The sequence below is a fragment of the Rhipicephalus sanguineus genome, chromosome 2 (assembly GCF_013339695.2).
Source record: "Rhipicephalus sanguineus isolate Rsan-2018 chromosome 2, BIME_Rsan_1.4, whole genome shotgun sequence".
Lineage (NCBI taxonomy): Eukaryota > Metazoa > Arthropoda > Arachnida > Ixodida > Ixodidae > Rhipicephalus > Rhipicephalus sanguineus.
Genome location: NC_051177.1, coordinates 2,164,001 through 2,180,208, shown reverse-complemented (window position 1 = coordinate 2,180,208; position 16,208 = coordinate 2,164,001). Strand labels below are relative to the sequence as shown.

The following is a 16,208-nucleotide window of genomic DNA, read 5'->3' as shown; positions in this document are numbered from 1 at the left end:
GATACTCATTTGCGCTCCTGCAGTCGTGGTAGCCACTGTAGGTAGGCATGTCTACCTTGACACGTGGTCCCGCACTTTGCGAAGGAGGCTGCGCTGTGTTTTGCAATGCGCTGGTTAAGCTCTGCATAACTGACAGCGCATTCTGCAAGAGTACCTCGCTCGAGGAAAGGAAATGGGCGCACGTGCTCTCCCACACCCGTTAGCGCAACACAATGCGAAAGTAAACAAACCAGGTGGGGAGAATATACAGTGGTGTGTGCATTAAGAAGTTAATTGTGGTCAGCCGGTGCGTTTGTGATTATGTGACGTGTGCCTATTGGGGCAGTTGCGTCGTCTTAACGGAATTCAGTTCCACCAGCCCAGAATGATGTGCTAGGTTGAAGTGCCCGTCGCGTAAGTCTCACGCTCGATGCACGAACGCCTTGCAATGAAAATGCCGTGCGAGGTAATCGTTGTCTATAAACCGCGAAATGATGCGCGCTACATAATATCGCTGTGACGCAGGAACTTTCGAATGCGTAGATCGTGATCTTAACTGAGGTGACGCCGCTAAAACTTATTGAGGGAAAAAATAAAAAGCTTTTGTTGTTAATGGCATTGCATTATACTTCACATATCATATTTGGAATTCTTGCTTTTGTCTAACGTGCATTTTTGCATTGCGTGTGTATTCTGTGCACTACGCAGTGATAATTTGTTTAAATTAAACTACAGTAAACTCCCGTGAAGCCTATAGTCCGTAGACCCTTTTTTAAATAAATGCTTATCCTTTCTTGTGAAGCCTTACCCCCTCACTAGCTTCATGAACAAATGAGGAGGGGGAGCCGGATAGGTTGGGCTTGACAATGACGAAGGAATGTTCTTACTGTTGTGTTCACCGGATTATATATGTATATTTCACTATGTTTTCCTTTTATTTCCTTGAGGATGTACGTGTCCCTTTGTATGTCCGAGTGTATACACGTGTCTGCTACCTCTCTTTTTCATTTTTACATTTTTTATTTTTATTTTTCTCTCTGTCCTGCTTGGAGGGACGTGCTATAAAAGCACATCGAGCCTCGCAAATTTTACCTTGATCAGATCGGTCTCGATCGAAACGTGAGAAATAACTTTTTTAGAAGCGTATATCCTTCCTATTTTGTCTTATGGCAGCCAAAGACGCCTCTTCCAATCTACGTGTCTATATATATTTCGCACAGGCACATACACATAGAAAGGTACACAAAAGTAGACCCCTCCTATTACACCTCCTGGGGCGATGTAGCTATGTAGTATGATGTATAATAGATAAATAGAAAAAGTTGAATGCTCAAGGCTGATGGGTCGTGGCGGCGCCAGTGCAAGGTTTTCGAAGCGAGAAAATTACCCACGAAAGCCATTAGTAAACCCACTTTAGCCGTACATATCATTGGCTGAAAGTAACGGCAACACATGCAATGACCCCCCACAGTTAAACACCATATGCGCTAAACCTTTTAGCCGTTGAAACAAGACGTCAAATGAGCCTTGGCCGTTTACCTCAAACCAGATAACAAGCACGGCGACTAATCTCAGACCACTTCGCCATGCTTCGCTTTGAGTCACAGTTGCCATAGTTACAGCAGCCAGTCAAGGAAACTGGCGGCGAAAGTTTCGTAAAGAAATTACAAACGATCTTAGTACATGTGATTAATGTCGCTTTTGTTTGTGAAATATTAAAAACGATTCCTTTATTATAAATTTACATTAAGTCTGGCATTCTTTGTTTTAATACCTAAATAGGTACTGCGCAGAAACAATCACCTTTGAGATGTACACCTCTTCTCGTAGACACCGAGATGACCGCGACGGGAGGTGCGGTTTAAAGAACAGATGGGTGATTCCCACGTAAGATCGAACCATCGATGGCTGGTCGACCTCTCAAATTATTTCAAAGTTTTATATATTATGTGCCTGATGAGTGGAAGAAGAGATCCCAATTTGTTTTGCCGCCAAAAATTTTTTCGAAGCACAGGAAATCAATAATGACGAAGAGGTGGAGTGGAGCGCTCATCCGCTCTGCTGTTTTGGCCAACTCGTTATGAATTGCACAAAATATATAAAGTTAGGTAGCTGAAATTTCTTTAACTAAATATATGCATGTTTTTGCTTCTGCTCAGGTATTTTTGGTTTTGATGTGCAGTGTAGATGTTTTTATAAAAACCTCAAAATTTGCCCAGGAAACGTTATTTTCTTTACTTTGAAGGTCTTTTTCTCGAAAAATCCTTGTAGCAGAGCGACAAAAATTGCGCATTACGTTCTTCGTATGCTTATCTACCACACTGCCAAATCTTATATTCATATAAATTTTCAGTAAAGAGATATGATCGGGCTAAGTTAAAGAAAACACCGGACAATGAAAACTTCTGAGGACAATTAAAAAAAAAAACATTTTTATAGTTCTTAAACTTTGTCCACTTATTCTCCTCCACATCAGCGTTCATAATCATTGAAAACATGTTGCATAATGTCGTTGCACTAATAGTTACGACCCCTCCAATGAGACCCTTAGGCAAGGATTGGCAATTCCGACTTCTTGCCCAGCAATTGTATAAAATGCAGGCAGGATTGAATTGCTTTTTATTAAAAGGCCAGCAGGTACCGAAAAAGGTGTCGCCGGCACTGAAGACGTTAATTTTGAAATTATTTCGTCACTGCAGCGGCCACGAGCACGGGGCTACCGAGCAGGCACACGCACCCGAGATGCTCGTTGTAAGAGACGGCGCAGTGAGAGCTCGTTTTCGCGTCCTCAGACCGATTGAGTTCGAAACAGCAACACCTCTGGGGTGACTTGAACGCACGTACACCCGTAGTCGCAGTGATCTGGTTAATGACATCGATTTATTTTTCAGGGAGCATAAGAATGTCATCGTTAAACTGTGCGTTCCGTGAAGATCTTTCATTGCAGTGGTAGCAAAAGCACGCGTAGCACAAGTAGTGCGTCTCACTGGCAGTCACTGATCTTTCAGGCGTTAAACGTTTCTTCAAAGCGTATATGCCTAGGTCGGTAAGTCTGCGAAATTTTGGCTTCTTTGCAATAATTAAAGGAGTACTGACATGATTTTGAGACATCGCAAAAGGGACATTTTTTGCTTCGTTGGTGTGCAGTGTCAACGCTGTCCACACGCTGGAGTCGGAGAACACGTATAAAATACTTTAATTTGACTTTGAAGTTTTCGTCGCTGAGCATCTGCAAGCCAGCTCCACTGCAAGGTCATTATCCCGACGAGTCAAGGCAGTTCCCCCGAGTTCGCGAGTTCTGCGTCACATGCAGCCTAAATCGCAGAAATCACTGTCAGGGTCACAGGACGACAATTCACTCATCGTTGTTTATGTGCACCACGAGCAGATGACGAATTTGCTGCGAGTACGTCGCGAGTTTCTGTATTTCCGTGACGTCACACTGCTATGAATGAAATGACACTGAGAAGCCACCCCCTCGATATCTAAACGGAAAGCGTCTTTTTAAGGTGGCGCTAATTAAAATATGTACGATGCATTCCCAGGCACCACAATAGTCGTTTTAGGTTTCTCGACACCAGTATTTTTATTTAGAGCAACAATCCAAAATTTTTAAAAATTCGTGTCAGTACTTTAAGCTTCTTGTGCTTCAAAAGGTAGTCTCCACAATACACTCATTCCGAGCTATACTTTCTCGCCATGAGACGCACAGGAGGAGTAGAGTAAGAGCACAGCACAAGAACCATCTGCGCCGAATGAATCGTGAACAGCGCTCTGAATGCGCGGCTAGTTCAGGCCGTCTGCTGCCGACATCTAAGATAGGCAAGCGCATCCGGTTACCGATAGTTTTGCTTTTCTTTCCTTTGACATTCCGTATTTTGCTTTGCCACTGGAGCGCCACGTTAATGCTTTCCACTGATCGCAACTGGCGCAGCGCAGTTTCTCTGGCAGCAGCGTGCGTGAAGCAAGCGCTCATAGCTCCCTTATAGAGTTCTCATCTTGCTTCCATCTCCGCCTTGTTATCAGCGCCTAGCTGCGATGCGAACAGAGGGCGGATAGAATAGCGAAGCTCCAGTGCACATGCGTTCAAGTCACCGGAGAGGCGTTGCTGTTTCGAACTCAATCGGTCTGAGGACGCGAAAACGAGCTCTCACTGCGGCGTCTCTTACAACGAGCATCTCGGGTGCGCGTGCCTGCTCGGTAGCCCCGTGCTCGTGGCCGCTGCAGTGACGAAATAATTTCAAAATTAGCGTCTTCAGTGCGGCGCGACACCTTTTTCGGTACCTGCTGGCCTTTTAATAAAAAGCAATTCAATCCTGCCTGCATTTTATACACTTGCTGGGCAAGAAGTCGGAATTGCCAATCCTTGCCTAAGGGTCTCATTGGAGGGGTTGTAACTATTAGTGCAACGACATTATGCAACATGTTTTCAATGATTCTGAAAGCTGATGTGAAGGAGAATAAGTGGACAAAGTTTAAGAAATATAAAAAATGGGGTTTTTTTTAATTGTCGTCAGAAGTTTTCATTGTCCGGTGTTTCTTTAACTTAGCCCGATCATATCTCTTTACTGAAAATTATATAAATATAAGATTCGGCAGTGTGGTAGATAAGCATGCGAAGAACGTAATGCGCAATTTTTGTCGCTCTGCTACAAGGATTTTTCGAAAGAAAAAGACCTTCAAAGTAAAGAAAATAACGTTTCCTGGGCCAATTTTGAGGTTTTTTATAAAAACATCTACACTACACATCAAAACCAAAAATACCTGAGCAGAAGCAAAACATGCATATATTAGTTAAAGAAATTTCAGCTACCTAACTTTAATATTTTTGTGCAATTCATAACGAAAGTTGGCCAAAACAGCAGAGCGGATGAGCGCTCCACTCCACCTCTTCGTCATTATTGATTTCCTGTGCTTCGAAAAAATTTTTGGCGGCAAAACAAATTGCGCATCTCTTCTTTCCACTCATCAGGCAATAAATATAAAATTTTGAAATAAATTGAGAGGTCGACCAGCCATCGATTGTTCGATCTTACGTGGAATCACCCAGATATATTGTTAAGCTGACGCTGAACTTTGTGCCTTCACAATTTTTTATCTAGCTTTGCTTTCTTTATTTCAATATCAATGCAGTATTGCAAGATAATGTTTATATGCGTGAAAATTATTGCTATTGTTTGGCGACTACTTGCCTTGTAGCGCGGAGGCATGCAAAACATGAGCAATACGGCCTCGTGGGCGGAGCTTATATTTATTCTTAGGCTGTCAACTATAGTCCACGTCTTGCGTTGCGGTTACTCGCGGCGTCGGGTCACGGCTACGTCGGTTTGCAGCGCTGCTTCCGTGTTGCGTCGTCAGGTCTGCTTCTGGTCGCAAAGTTTTGTCTTCAGGACGTTGTTCGGCGTGCGGCGGGGGCTCGGAACTTCGTCGCGGCGGCGTCGTCGACGGCGGAGGATCTTCAGCATTTCGTCATTCAGCAACCGCACCTCCATCGGTTGCTACCCTTAGTTTCCCGGATATGGGCTAGGCGACCGGCCCCGGTTTGGGCCAGTGTATCGCCGGCGGTGCAGTGACATGTAGCGGCCGGGCGACGGCGAGTGGGAAGGTCGTCGTTCTTGCCACTGTGCCTGTGAGGTAGTCGTCGATGTCGCGAGGATGTTCGCCTGGCGCGGACGCGGCGCGTGGACGGTGAATCCGCGTAGCCCCATGACGGTACTGGCGCGGCGGTACGTGTGGCCGGCCTCCCTGCAGTGATAGCAGAAACGGGCGGTTGTCAGGGGCGCGCCAAACGTCGGTCTTCCGTGGCGCGTAGTACGGGGCATAGCGCTGGGCGACAGGAGGACGGTAGGGTGTCCGGTGGTGGTGGCGGCAGCGGCGTCTGGCAGCGGAACTGCTGCGGCGGCGCGGCGTCTTGACGTGGACGAGAAGCTCATTGCTTGTGGCTCAGGCTGCGCTATTTCAGATGTTCCCAGAAATTGCTGGATTTCCTGGCGTACGACGTCGGCGATCGGGTCCACTTGAGGCTGGGAGGAAAGCAACAATTTACGTAGCTCCTCCCGCAGGATAGCTCTGATGGTGTCACGCAGGTCATCAGATTGCAGCGCGTGAACCTCCCCGAAGGTCGTCGTAGGAATGCGGCGGTTGTACTGTCTCGTACGCATTTCCAGCGTCTTCTCGATCGCCGTTGCTTCCGTCAGGAATTCTTGGACGGTCTAGGGTGGGTTACGCATCAGTCCAGCGAAGATCGCTTGACCGCTTGCATGAGGAAGTGGACTTTCTTCTCCTCGAGCATGTCGGGGTCAGCGTGGCGGAATAGTCAGTTCATTTTTCTGTGAAGATGGCCACGTTTTCGTTCGGGTGTTGCGCCCGTGTCTCCAACAAGGCCGCGGCCCTTTCTTTCGGACGACGCTCGTGAACGTAGCCAAAAAATTGCCACAAAAGAGCTCCCAGGTACGGAGTGCGGACTCCCGATTCTCGTACCAGGTCCTTGCTGCGTCTTCCAAGTAAAAGTACACGTGGCGCAGGTTGTCGTCGGAGGTCTAGTTGTTAAATGTCGAGACCCTTTCAAACATCTCCAGCCAGGTCTCGGGGTCTTCACATGGTGAACCACAGAATGTCGGCGGCAGCCTGGGCGGCTGCATCACTATCGCTGCAGGGGACACTGCGGCCGTCATTGTGCTTGTTGTCTTCGTCGCCGTGGCTCTAGGCTTGTCCGGTAGGGGTCCGTATTGGGGGGTAGTCCTTTCAGTCTGTGGCTGGCTCGACTGTCGCTGGTAGAGTCTTCTTCGCAACGTGGGCTGGGTTCACGGCTTGACGGGGGCGTCCGGTACATGAACGAGCAGCACCTCCACCAGATGTCACGTGGTCGTGACGTCGACGAAGGCAGCAGTCAGCACGTCGGAGATGAAACTCTTTATTTGGCCGAACTTGTGGCCGGGAAACAAAGTCAAGCTACAGCAATACACTGATAGCGGCGAGCAGAGCGTCGACCGTCGATCAACTGATGAGCGGTGAAGCGCGTCGGCTTTTATACAGGCGCTATCGAACTTTCCAGCGATATCGCTGCCTGTTGCGCAATCTCTAGAATAAGCTCTAGTGTTCGCGTCTTGCGCGCAATCTTAACAAAATGATCTACAATAATCGCGAAGCTTCTCGAACGATCAGGTGCGTTTTGCGCTGAGCGTTGGTGACAGTCTTTGTGGGCAAAAACCGAATACAGCAAAAGTGATAAGAAGAAACGCACATGGCAATAGCAATAAACAAAGCCACAAGTACGTTTGAAGCCGCAAGCACGAAGACTAGGCAAATTTGTGTACTACCATCATTCCCATGGTAGCTGAACGATCGCAGCACCAGAGTCCCTCCAGTTAATTTTAGGAAACTCTATGGCTGAGCCTGCCGGATCATCCTCTCACGCATTCACAGCAGAACTTCAGACCGTTTGGCAGACGTCATGGATGTTGCACGGCAGCATCAGCAAAATGCTTGGCGTGCCCAGAAGCAACACTACGACCAGCGACGCCAAGCCACGACATTGGAAGAAGGCGACCTTGTCCTGCGTGAAACCCACTACTCAGCGAAGCTGCAAGAGGCATCTCATCAAAGTTGGCACTAAGGCAAAATGGTCTATTCCGCATCTGCAAACGTGTTGGTGCAAATACTTTCAAGCTCGTCCATCCACAGACTGGGAAAGCTTGTGGCGAGGCCCATGCCGACCAACTTGTCAAATACCATCCTCCATGGCCAGCGGGGGCTTCACACTTCAAGGGGTGGACAAGCTGTGAGGACATCCATCGGTAGTGATTGGGGTATGTGGCACCCCTGGGCATGGTGACAACTGTGGACATCTGACCTGTGTGGGCAGTGTGTGAGCGGACGGGTGTGCTGAACGAGGAAAGTCGCGGGGACTAGAGAGTGAGGCCTAACAATCATGACACATGGAAAGTTCGACAAAATGCTGCGTCCCTGTTATGTTGCCAGATGCCTGAATGGTGCGCCGTTTGAGCAACAGCAGCTGGTGCAGAGAAACCGACGTGCATCACGCTGAAGTGCTGAGTGCCATGCCTCTGCGATAGTGTGCTAAACAACCAAGAAATCTGCATGTGTGCTTGCTGCCCTTTCGTGAAGAGGATTACGAGATCAACCGCAACTTGGGCAAGGCTGGTAATGTGCCTTCAGAGCAGTAAAGGTGGGCAACGTTGGGCAAGGCAAACGCTATGTCAGGAGGCCTTTTCAGGCGGGCGATTTGAAGTGCGCTAATGCTGTACGGACCACTAAAACGTGATTTTCTTTAAAAATAAGCATTTCCATGGGACGAAACAAGCACTATGAGGTTTCTAAAACAGTATTTCAGTAGTCAACATCGACTTAACATTTGTCTTTGGTGTCCCTCTAAATGAATTTGTCAGAAGAATTTAATTCAGCAATAAAAGATTACACACTGGGGGGACGCATTTCGCAAAAAAAATCAACCCTCAAAGGGTTAAGGGCTCATTTTTCTTTATTATAATGGACACAATATTAACCCCTTCAGTCCGTGGGTACCCATATGGGTACATTTGAAAAACGCGCTCTCACGTCTTATAATTGAAGACCACTTGATAAAAATGGATGTTTCTCATCCGAAGCATCAGTTAACATCAGTTAATTCGGAAGCATCCGTTAATAAAATGCCCATGACATGTCGTCGTAGGCCCATGTACGCGCTCGCAGTAAAAAGAAGTATGGCGGTGTCACGCAAGAAAGCACGCACAGGCAACTAGGCGAGTTAAATGTTTTCTGAATTCACGAAATACTACATATATATTGTTAAGTAGTGTGTACAAACGATCACGATAGACTACAAAAGGCGCTTGAAAAATCCAGGCTTGTTGCTTTGAGTTGCCTCCGCGACTTAGTTACAACTGTACCCATTTGGGTACTTCAGGTCCTTGCGTTGAAAATACATACAATTTTGTTTTGTGTTGCAGGTAAGTTTCCCTGTGACTAGGAAATACAAGAGCTACTTTTCAGAGTGATATTGATTTGTCTGATGAAGGCGACATTGAGGAAGCGCTGAACAGCAGGAGTGAATGCTCAGGTAGCAGCAGTGATGATGATTATGATGATGATGATGATGATGTTGATGGAGATAATGATACACTAGTAGGGTAGGCTTTGAAATTCAAAGCTTGATTTTGAAAGCGGGAGAGTGGACCCAATTTGAAAGGGGCAGACACGTCACGTTCGAGAACGTCAAACGAGGAGAAAAAAAGGTAGATGTATCGCAACCACGTTGCATCAAAGCATACAGCAAGAATTGGGTGTGGGGGACTTGCGGACGGTACATGCTAATTCACGAAAAATATCGTACCAAGACGTGCACCAGCAGGGTATTCCCACTATCGGACCAGCGGCCATAAATTCAAGAACCAATTTAGGAATGACTGCAAGTCTGGATGGTTGCCAGCAAAATACATTATCTGCCAATTCAGTTAAGGGCAGAGTTGCGGGAAAACAGACTCGCACAGACGTCGAGCAAATGCAAGATGTTCAAAATGCCAGTAGAGCTGGTTGTTGAATTGGCGAGTGTCTGGCAGTCGCTAAGCGTAGCAAGGCGGATTTCTATAGCACCGAATGAGGTCCATGGACATGCAGAGACATTTCCAGAAAATGCGTCTTGAAAGTTTCAGATAATATGCGCAATCAATGTAGCAGGGGAAAACCCACGTTAGCCGCACTAAATCTGAGCTGTTTCTTTGCGTCTAAAGAAAAATCGCTTTCTTGATTTTATAGATAGGCCTGATGACCCAATGGGGTACATGCATTTTCTCCCTGCAAATGCAGTTTTGTTTTTTCTTCTTCCGTGAAGTCTTTCGTGACCCAAAAATTCTTAAAATAAAGAGTCTATATAAGTTCGCCTTGTCAACTGTTTCCTCAGGTCTTAAGAGGTTATGAGAACTAAGAGACAATAATGCCAAGGAAAGCCTAGGAGGTGTCCTTGTAATAATTATGACATAAATGCGAAGAAAGTAAAGTGGACAAGAAGATAGCTGGCTGCCGACCAGGACTGAACCGAAACTTCGAATTGTGTGTCCGATGCATACCAATTCAGCTAAGCAGCGGTCATACCCCGTCCACTTAATGAGTATTATGTGCATTTAACCGGGAGGTGTAGTGCCATACGCAGCCATGGCGCCATGTAGCATGGGATCTTTTACAAGTGGCAGCTGACCAATATTTCCCACACTACCCGAAGGCATCAAGCTGCCAGAACGAGACTTGCTATGAATGAACGAAAGGGGAATTTCAAAAGCTCGTTTTCTTTGTTAGACGCAATATTAATGAAGAACTTACAGACAATACACAAGGAAAAAACAGCGGAAACACAGGACAGAGCAAAAAGAAGTCGACGGGACAAGGCTGGCACTTACAACTGAACAGAAAAACACGTTTGAAAGGCCTATAAAACCACCGGCAACACATGCGCATGTGTGAGCAACCATGCTCGCCTAAAATGAAAAATGAACGAAAAATTAGCTAGCAAAAATCGAGTTCAGAAAGTCACCTCTTTGTCGATAGATGCACTGACACAGTCATTACCCGTTTCTTATGTAAAAAGACTAAAATTCCCTTTCATTCTTGTCCCGCCTCTGCCAAACGCTAGGCTTTTCAAAAGCGAGTGCACCCGCACGCCGCAGTGGCTCAGCAGATGAGCACCGTTGAGGCAGATGAGTCAGTGGGTGATGGCGGCTGCATAGACCGCTCAACTTCGTGGAGCCGAGAGCACCAGGCGCATGCCATGTTTATTGGCCACTTCTTGATATTGTAACACGTTTGTGCCCATATGGCATGGCAATAAACAAGTTGAGCGGTCTATGCAGCTGCATCAACCGGCATGCGCAGAGAATGGCTACATGTGGCAAAAACCGTGCTTCCAAGTTTGTGCCTTGCACCACATGTGTGATCTATCACATCCCCTTATTGTGCGGCTAAGCATACATCGGCTAAACTGGCCGTTGTATTAACGATCGCCTCAAAGAACACAGGGCCCCCTTCCCATGAGTGACGGTGCTCATCTGCCGAGCCACTGCAGGCAGTGCCGGTGCACTCCTGCTTTGAAAGCACTAGAGTTTTGGGCAGAGGCGGGACAAAGAACGAAAGGGAAATTTTAGAGGCTTTTTACATAAAGGAATGGGGTAACGACTGTGTCAGTGCATCTATCTGACAAAGCGATAATCTTTCTGAACGCGATTATTGTTAGCTAAGTTTTTCGTTCATTTTTCATTTTAGGCGAAGCATGGTTGCTCACACATGCGCAATGTGGTTGCCGGTGGGTTTAAATAGGCCTTCCAAACGCGATTTTATGTTCAGTTGTAAGTGCCAGCTTGTCCTGTCGACTTCTTTTCGCTGTGTCCTGTATTTTCCGCTGGTTTTTATCCTTTGTGACTACGTACCAACTAGCCCAGTCCAACGCCTTGGTATTACAGACAATAATGCCAAGTACAGAGGATGTTATTTGTAGTAATTATGATATAAATGTGAAGACAGGGTGCCGGAACGAAATGTTTTCATTTTGGGTTTAGTTTCGTTTTACCGCAAAAAGTTCCGTTCCGTATCTGTTCCAGATCGAAAAAAAAAATGCTCCGTAACGGTTTTTAACGTTTTCTTTTTTATGCAAAAATTTGAAGTAAAGGTAATCATAAAAAACATTGAATTTGTGATGTAGTTACTTGCCCTCCTCTTAAGAAAGTGGGACAAGGGTAAAACACAATCTTCAGAGGAGTGGAAGTAACTGTACCATGAATTCCTACCAACCAGCACAAACCACTATTAATTTTAAAGTCATAGTATTTCTTTTCTCAAAAGACAAATACGAATTTTTTAGTGGGCTCAATGCTTTGTGTCAAGGGAGTGAGCATGATCTCAGAAGCAGCACGTCATTGAGTGCACTCTGATATGCGAGACCGCTGTTCTGATAAAGATCGCCAGGCCTGCGCGGAACACGCAGCACACTCACAGTGAAAGCTGGAAGAGCGGACTTTGTAGAGCCCGTTGTAGAGTATCTTGGGGACACTAATACAAGTGTACATGCAAGGTACCCACTACGCCATAAATCATAATTTTTCTGAAGAAGCGAAGTTCCCACTATGCCATTTTTCGCCATTCTTCGGAGAATCGTGGTACCCGCTACACATCTGTAAGGCATTATGTGCACTTTGTGCTGTGGCTGATGATGATGAAGAATTACAGTTGAGCACTTTGCAGTGGGTGGGAAGCAGTGTTGCGGAATGGGCGCCTCCATTCCATTCCAATTCCATTCCGGGGAATTAGAACTTGCCGCAATTCCATTCCTTTCAATCGAAATGAAAAAACTTAGCCCATTCGGACTCTGGGAATGGCCAGGCAGCTCAATTCCATTGCTGCGATTCTTCGTCGTAGGAAAGGCATCTTGATAGTTTTATCGAGTTAAGAATGAACGCCCATAAAGCTGATGTCATCAGATGCAATAAGAGCTGCAAAAGTACGCAAAACACGTTACCAAGGTCGAGGGATAGATAGCTTGGTGACATATCTCGTGCAGTACAACCACCCTACTAATTCCCACAGGGGCAGTTCTCCCGCTACCTATAGATTTGCATGGTCAGCATGTTTGAACGAATGGTGGTGTTTTACATGGCTTGTTCGCGCTGCCAGGAACTGGACGATTTTGAAACGGAAAAAGACACCACAGGGTGTTTCAAAATCACACACTCTTTGCACTATCAGCATTGTCTGATGACTAGATGTTATTTTTCTTCTGGCACACTATATTACATATGTTAACGCGATTCCTTGCCCGACATGACGCCTCTATGGAGTGTTTTTGTGAAGGAGTTACAAGCACCAGCTTGGCACTCTGGTGGAAGACCTGACTGCCACGCAGATAATCCCATCTCATCACAGAAATTTGTTTCTCATTTAATTTTTCTTATATCACGCGATAGCGGTCACGGACACCGGCGGCGGCGGACAACTATGGTGCCAAAGTCAGCTGTTGTGATCTCATAACAGCATTCACTGTAACAAACTTCAGCGCCGACAATGCCCTCTTCACTTTGGCCTTCGTGACAGGCGCGCAAAACATCTCTGGTTGCCACTGTTTACATTTTTCGTACAATTTCAACATATCTTTGCTTTGAAATTCTTGCCTGAGGTATGCGCTAATACTGTACCCTGAGATATGCATAATTGCTCACGTTGCATGAGCTCAGTTGTTCCGGATTGCGAAGTTTTCTCGTGAACCGAAAAACGATTGAAAAAATTTCGGTTTCACACCGGAACAAAATAATAGATAAAGTTTCAGTTATGTTTTCGTTCTGGTCAAAAATATTGTTTTCTTTCATTTTTCGTTTTCAGTTTTCGTTCCGTTCAGACACACTGTGTGAAGAAATGTTGTCACACCAGCTGCCAAGATGGTTATGCCGTAGACAGTGATGCTAATGAGGACTTCTGATTTGGAGCGATTTCTTGAGCAGCAAAATTTTCATTTTAGAGCATGTTGGAGCAGCGAACATTTCCATCTTGGAGAACTTTGGAGCAGGTAATTTTGCATATGGAAGCAATCTGGAGCAGCTAATTTCACATAGTGAAGTACACTGAAGAAGCAAGTGCACTTACATTCAAGCACCTGACTAATTTATGGGACTCTTATGAACAGCTAGAAATATTTCGATTCATTGCAAATCTCATGGAGAAAATCATCTCATGAGCGCTCCATATTTTACTCGATAATGCAAAAATAAGGGCATCATGCAGTTAAGTGTCCTGGAATAACCTCTTCAGCGATTATTTTCAACACTAGCAAATAAACAGAGTATTTGTTCAATCAAATTGTACTTTACGAAATAACACTCTAAATACATCTATGTGGTTATCAGCAGCCGTGGTAGACAAACGCCGCGACGTACAACAGTGCCTCAATGCTAAAGACTCACACTGTCCCTAATGCATTGCCCTAAGACAGCTCCCAAGGCGAAAGCAGGCATGTTTTCTTCTCGATCGATTGTATGGCTGGGCACAACAACATTACGTCTCTCAGCTAGCCTCAGAAAACCAACCACCTCTGACACTCCCTTCCCTCTCTCTGAGGCCTCTCTATGCTGAGGCAAGAGCATTCTCGCACTGCTTCCAGACTTATCGTTTGTGCATGCGCCGGGTTGCCTGGAAGATCCGCTTCAAGTCCAGCTTCCGCTAAGCTATCTGAGAGTGCGTTCAACGGGAGACTACATGATATAAGAAACTTTGGAACTTGTGCATCTTAGCAGCGCAGTGGAACGAACACAATAGAAAGGCACACGTAGACAGGACGGGCGCTAGACATCAACTGAGGGTTTATTAACACAGAAACGATGAAATTGTACAGACATGCGCACAACCTTCAAAAAGGTGCAGACGGCGTTACTAACACTGATATCTGCAATGTCGCTTCAGATAGTCTATCTCTTTTGCATGCAAAGCCAGTGACGGCGTACTCACGCACTTGTCAGCTTCTAAACTTATACAATACGCTTCGTAGATTTCGCGCGCTTGCTGAGCAGCAAAGCTGCGCAAGATACGGGTGCTCTCAAAGCCAGGTGTGCAGGAACACCTACGGCAGTGATCTGCCAAATGTCCACCCCCCGCCAATGAATTGACAGCTGCGCGATGCTCTCTCAGCCTATCATTAATGCATCGGCCAGTTTGGCCTACATAGCACATTCCACAGGTGAGTGGGATCCTATACACCACACCCACATGGCATTCAATGAATTTCGTGGCGTGCTTTTTTTTTTGCCTTCTCTATTGCCTTCTCTATATGCCTTCTCTATTGACGTTGTCGATCTTTTAGTCGATCTTTTTTACTCTATTCCCCAACAGCAACTGTCTTGTGCTGTAAGTGAGAGTATAGATGACTTTGGTCCTGTGGCCTTCCAAAATGCTATAGGCTTAAATATAGACAATTTCATGGAATTATTGAGATTTTATCTGTCCTCTACCACCGTTTCTTTTAATGATACTCCTTTCCTTCAAAAGGATGGAATTTGTATTGGATCTTGTATTGCTCCAGTTTTAAGCGATTTATTTTATCCTTCTGTGACAAGCGTATCTCTGCGTGCATCGAACGATCTTGGTGCTAAGATTTTAAACATCTTTAGATATGTAGACGATTACCTAGTAATCCTAAAGGAAGCGAAGCCGGGGGTTTCTGAAGAGGTCGTGCAACAAGTGCTGAGCATTTTTGAGACATGTGGCAAAGGGCTCCGATTCACGTTTGAGCTACCTGAATCAGGATGTGTGCAGTTTCTTGATCTTCGCCTAAGTGTGCATGAAAGTCAGGTATGCTGGAGATATCATCCGAGAACCAAAAAGCCAGTCCTCAGCTACGATTCGGCCCATTCTAAGATAGTAAAAAGGGGTATAGCGAAAAACAGCATGCGCGCTGCTCTCAGAAAGTCTTGCGATCATGAGGTCAATTGCAGCCTTCAGCTCCAGGTGCTCCGCCTACGCAGGGCTGGCTTCCCCGTTGAATTGTTGGCTTCCATTGCCGGAAGCTTGATTAAGGAACTGAACAACGGGATACACACTGGCCCCAGTCGGCAGGACGCCAAAATGGGGCGCCCGTGGTTGTGCCGTACGTGCATAACCTCTCCCATCGCCTCAAGAAGGTGGCCGGGAAGTGCGGCATTTCAGTTGTTTTTCGGCACCTGGCAAGCTCGCACGCATGTGCAGTCGTGTGAATGGGGGTTGAGAAGGTTGGCTGTACAAAAAAGCACGCCACGAAATTCATTGAATGCCATGTGGGTGTGGTGTATAGGATCCCACTCACCTGTGGAATGTGCTATGTAGGCCAAACTGGCCGATGCATTAATGATAGGCTGAGAGAGCATCGCGCAGCTGTCAATTCATTGGCGGGGGGTGGACATTTGGCAGATCACTGCCGTAGGTGTTCCTGCACACCTGGCTTTGAGAGCACCCGTATCTTGCGCAGCTTTGCTGCTCAGCAAGCGCGCGAAATCTACGAGCGTTGTATAAGTTTAGAAGCTGACAAGTGCGTGAGTACGCCGTCACTGGCTTTGCATGCAAAAGAGATAGACTATCTGAAGCGACATTGCAGATATCAGTGTTAGTAACGCCGTCTGCACCTTTTTGAAGGTTGTGCGCATGTCTGTACAATTTCATCGTTTCTGTGTTAATAAACCCTAAGTTGATGTCTAGCGCCCGTCCTGTAC

At 46.2% G+C, this 16,208-nt stretch overlaps 1 protein-coding gene across 1 annotated transcript in view; it reads right to left on the bottom strand.

The window, feature by feature from the left end:
* The window catches only part of LOC119381022 (palmitoyltransferase ZDHHC17-like), a gene marked incomplete in the record, with an annotated part of 471,788 nt that overhangs the window by 334,410 nt on the left and 121,170 nt on the right, over positions 1–16,208 (bottom strand).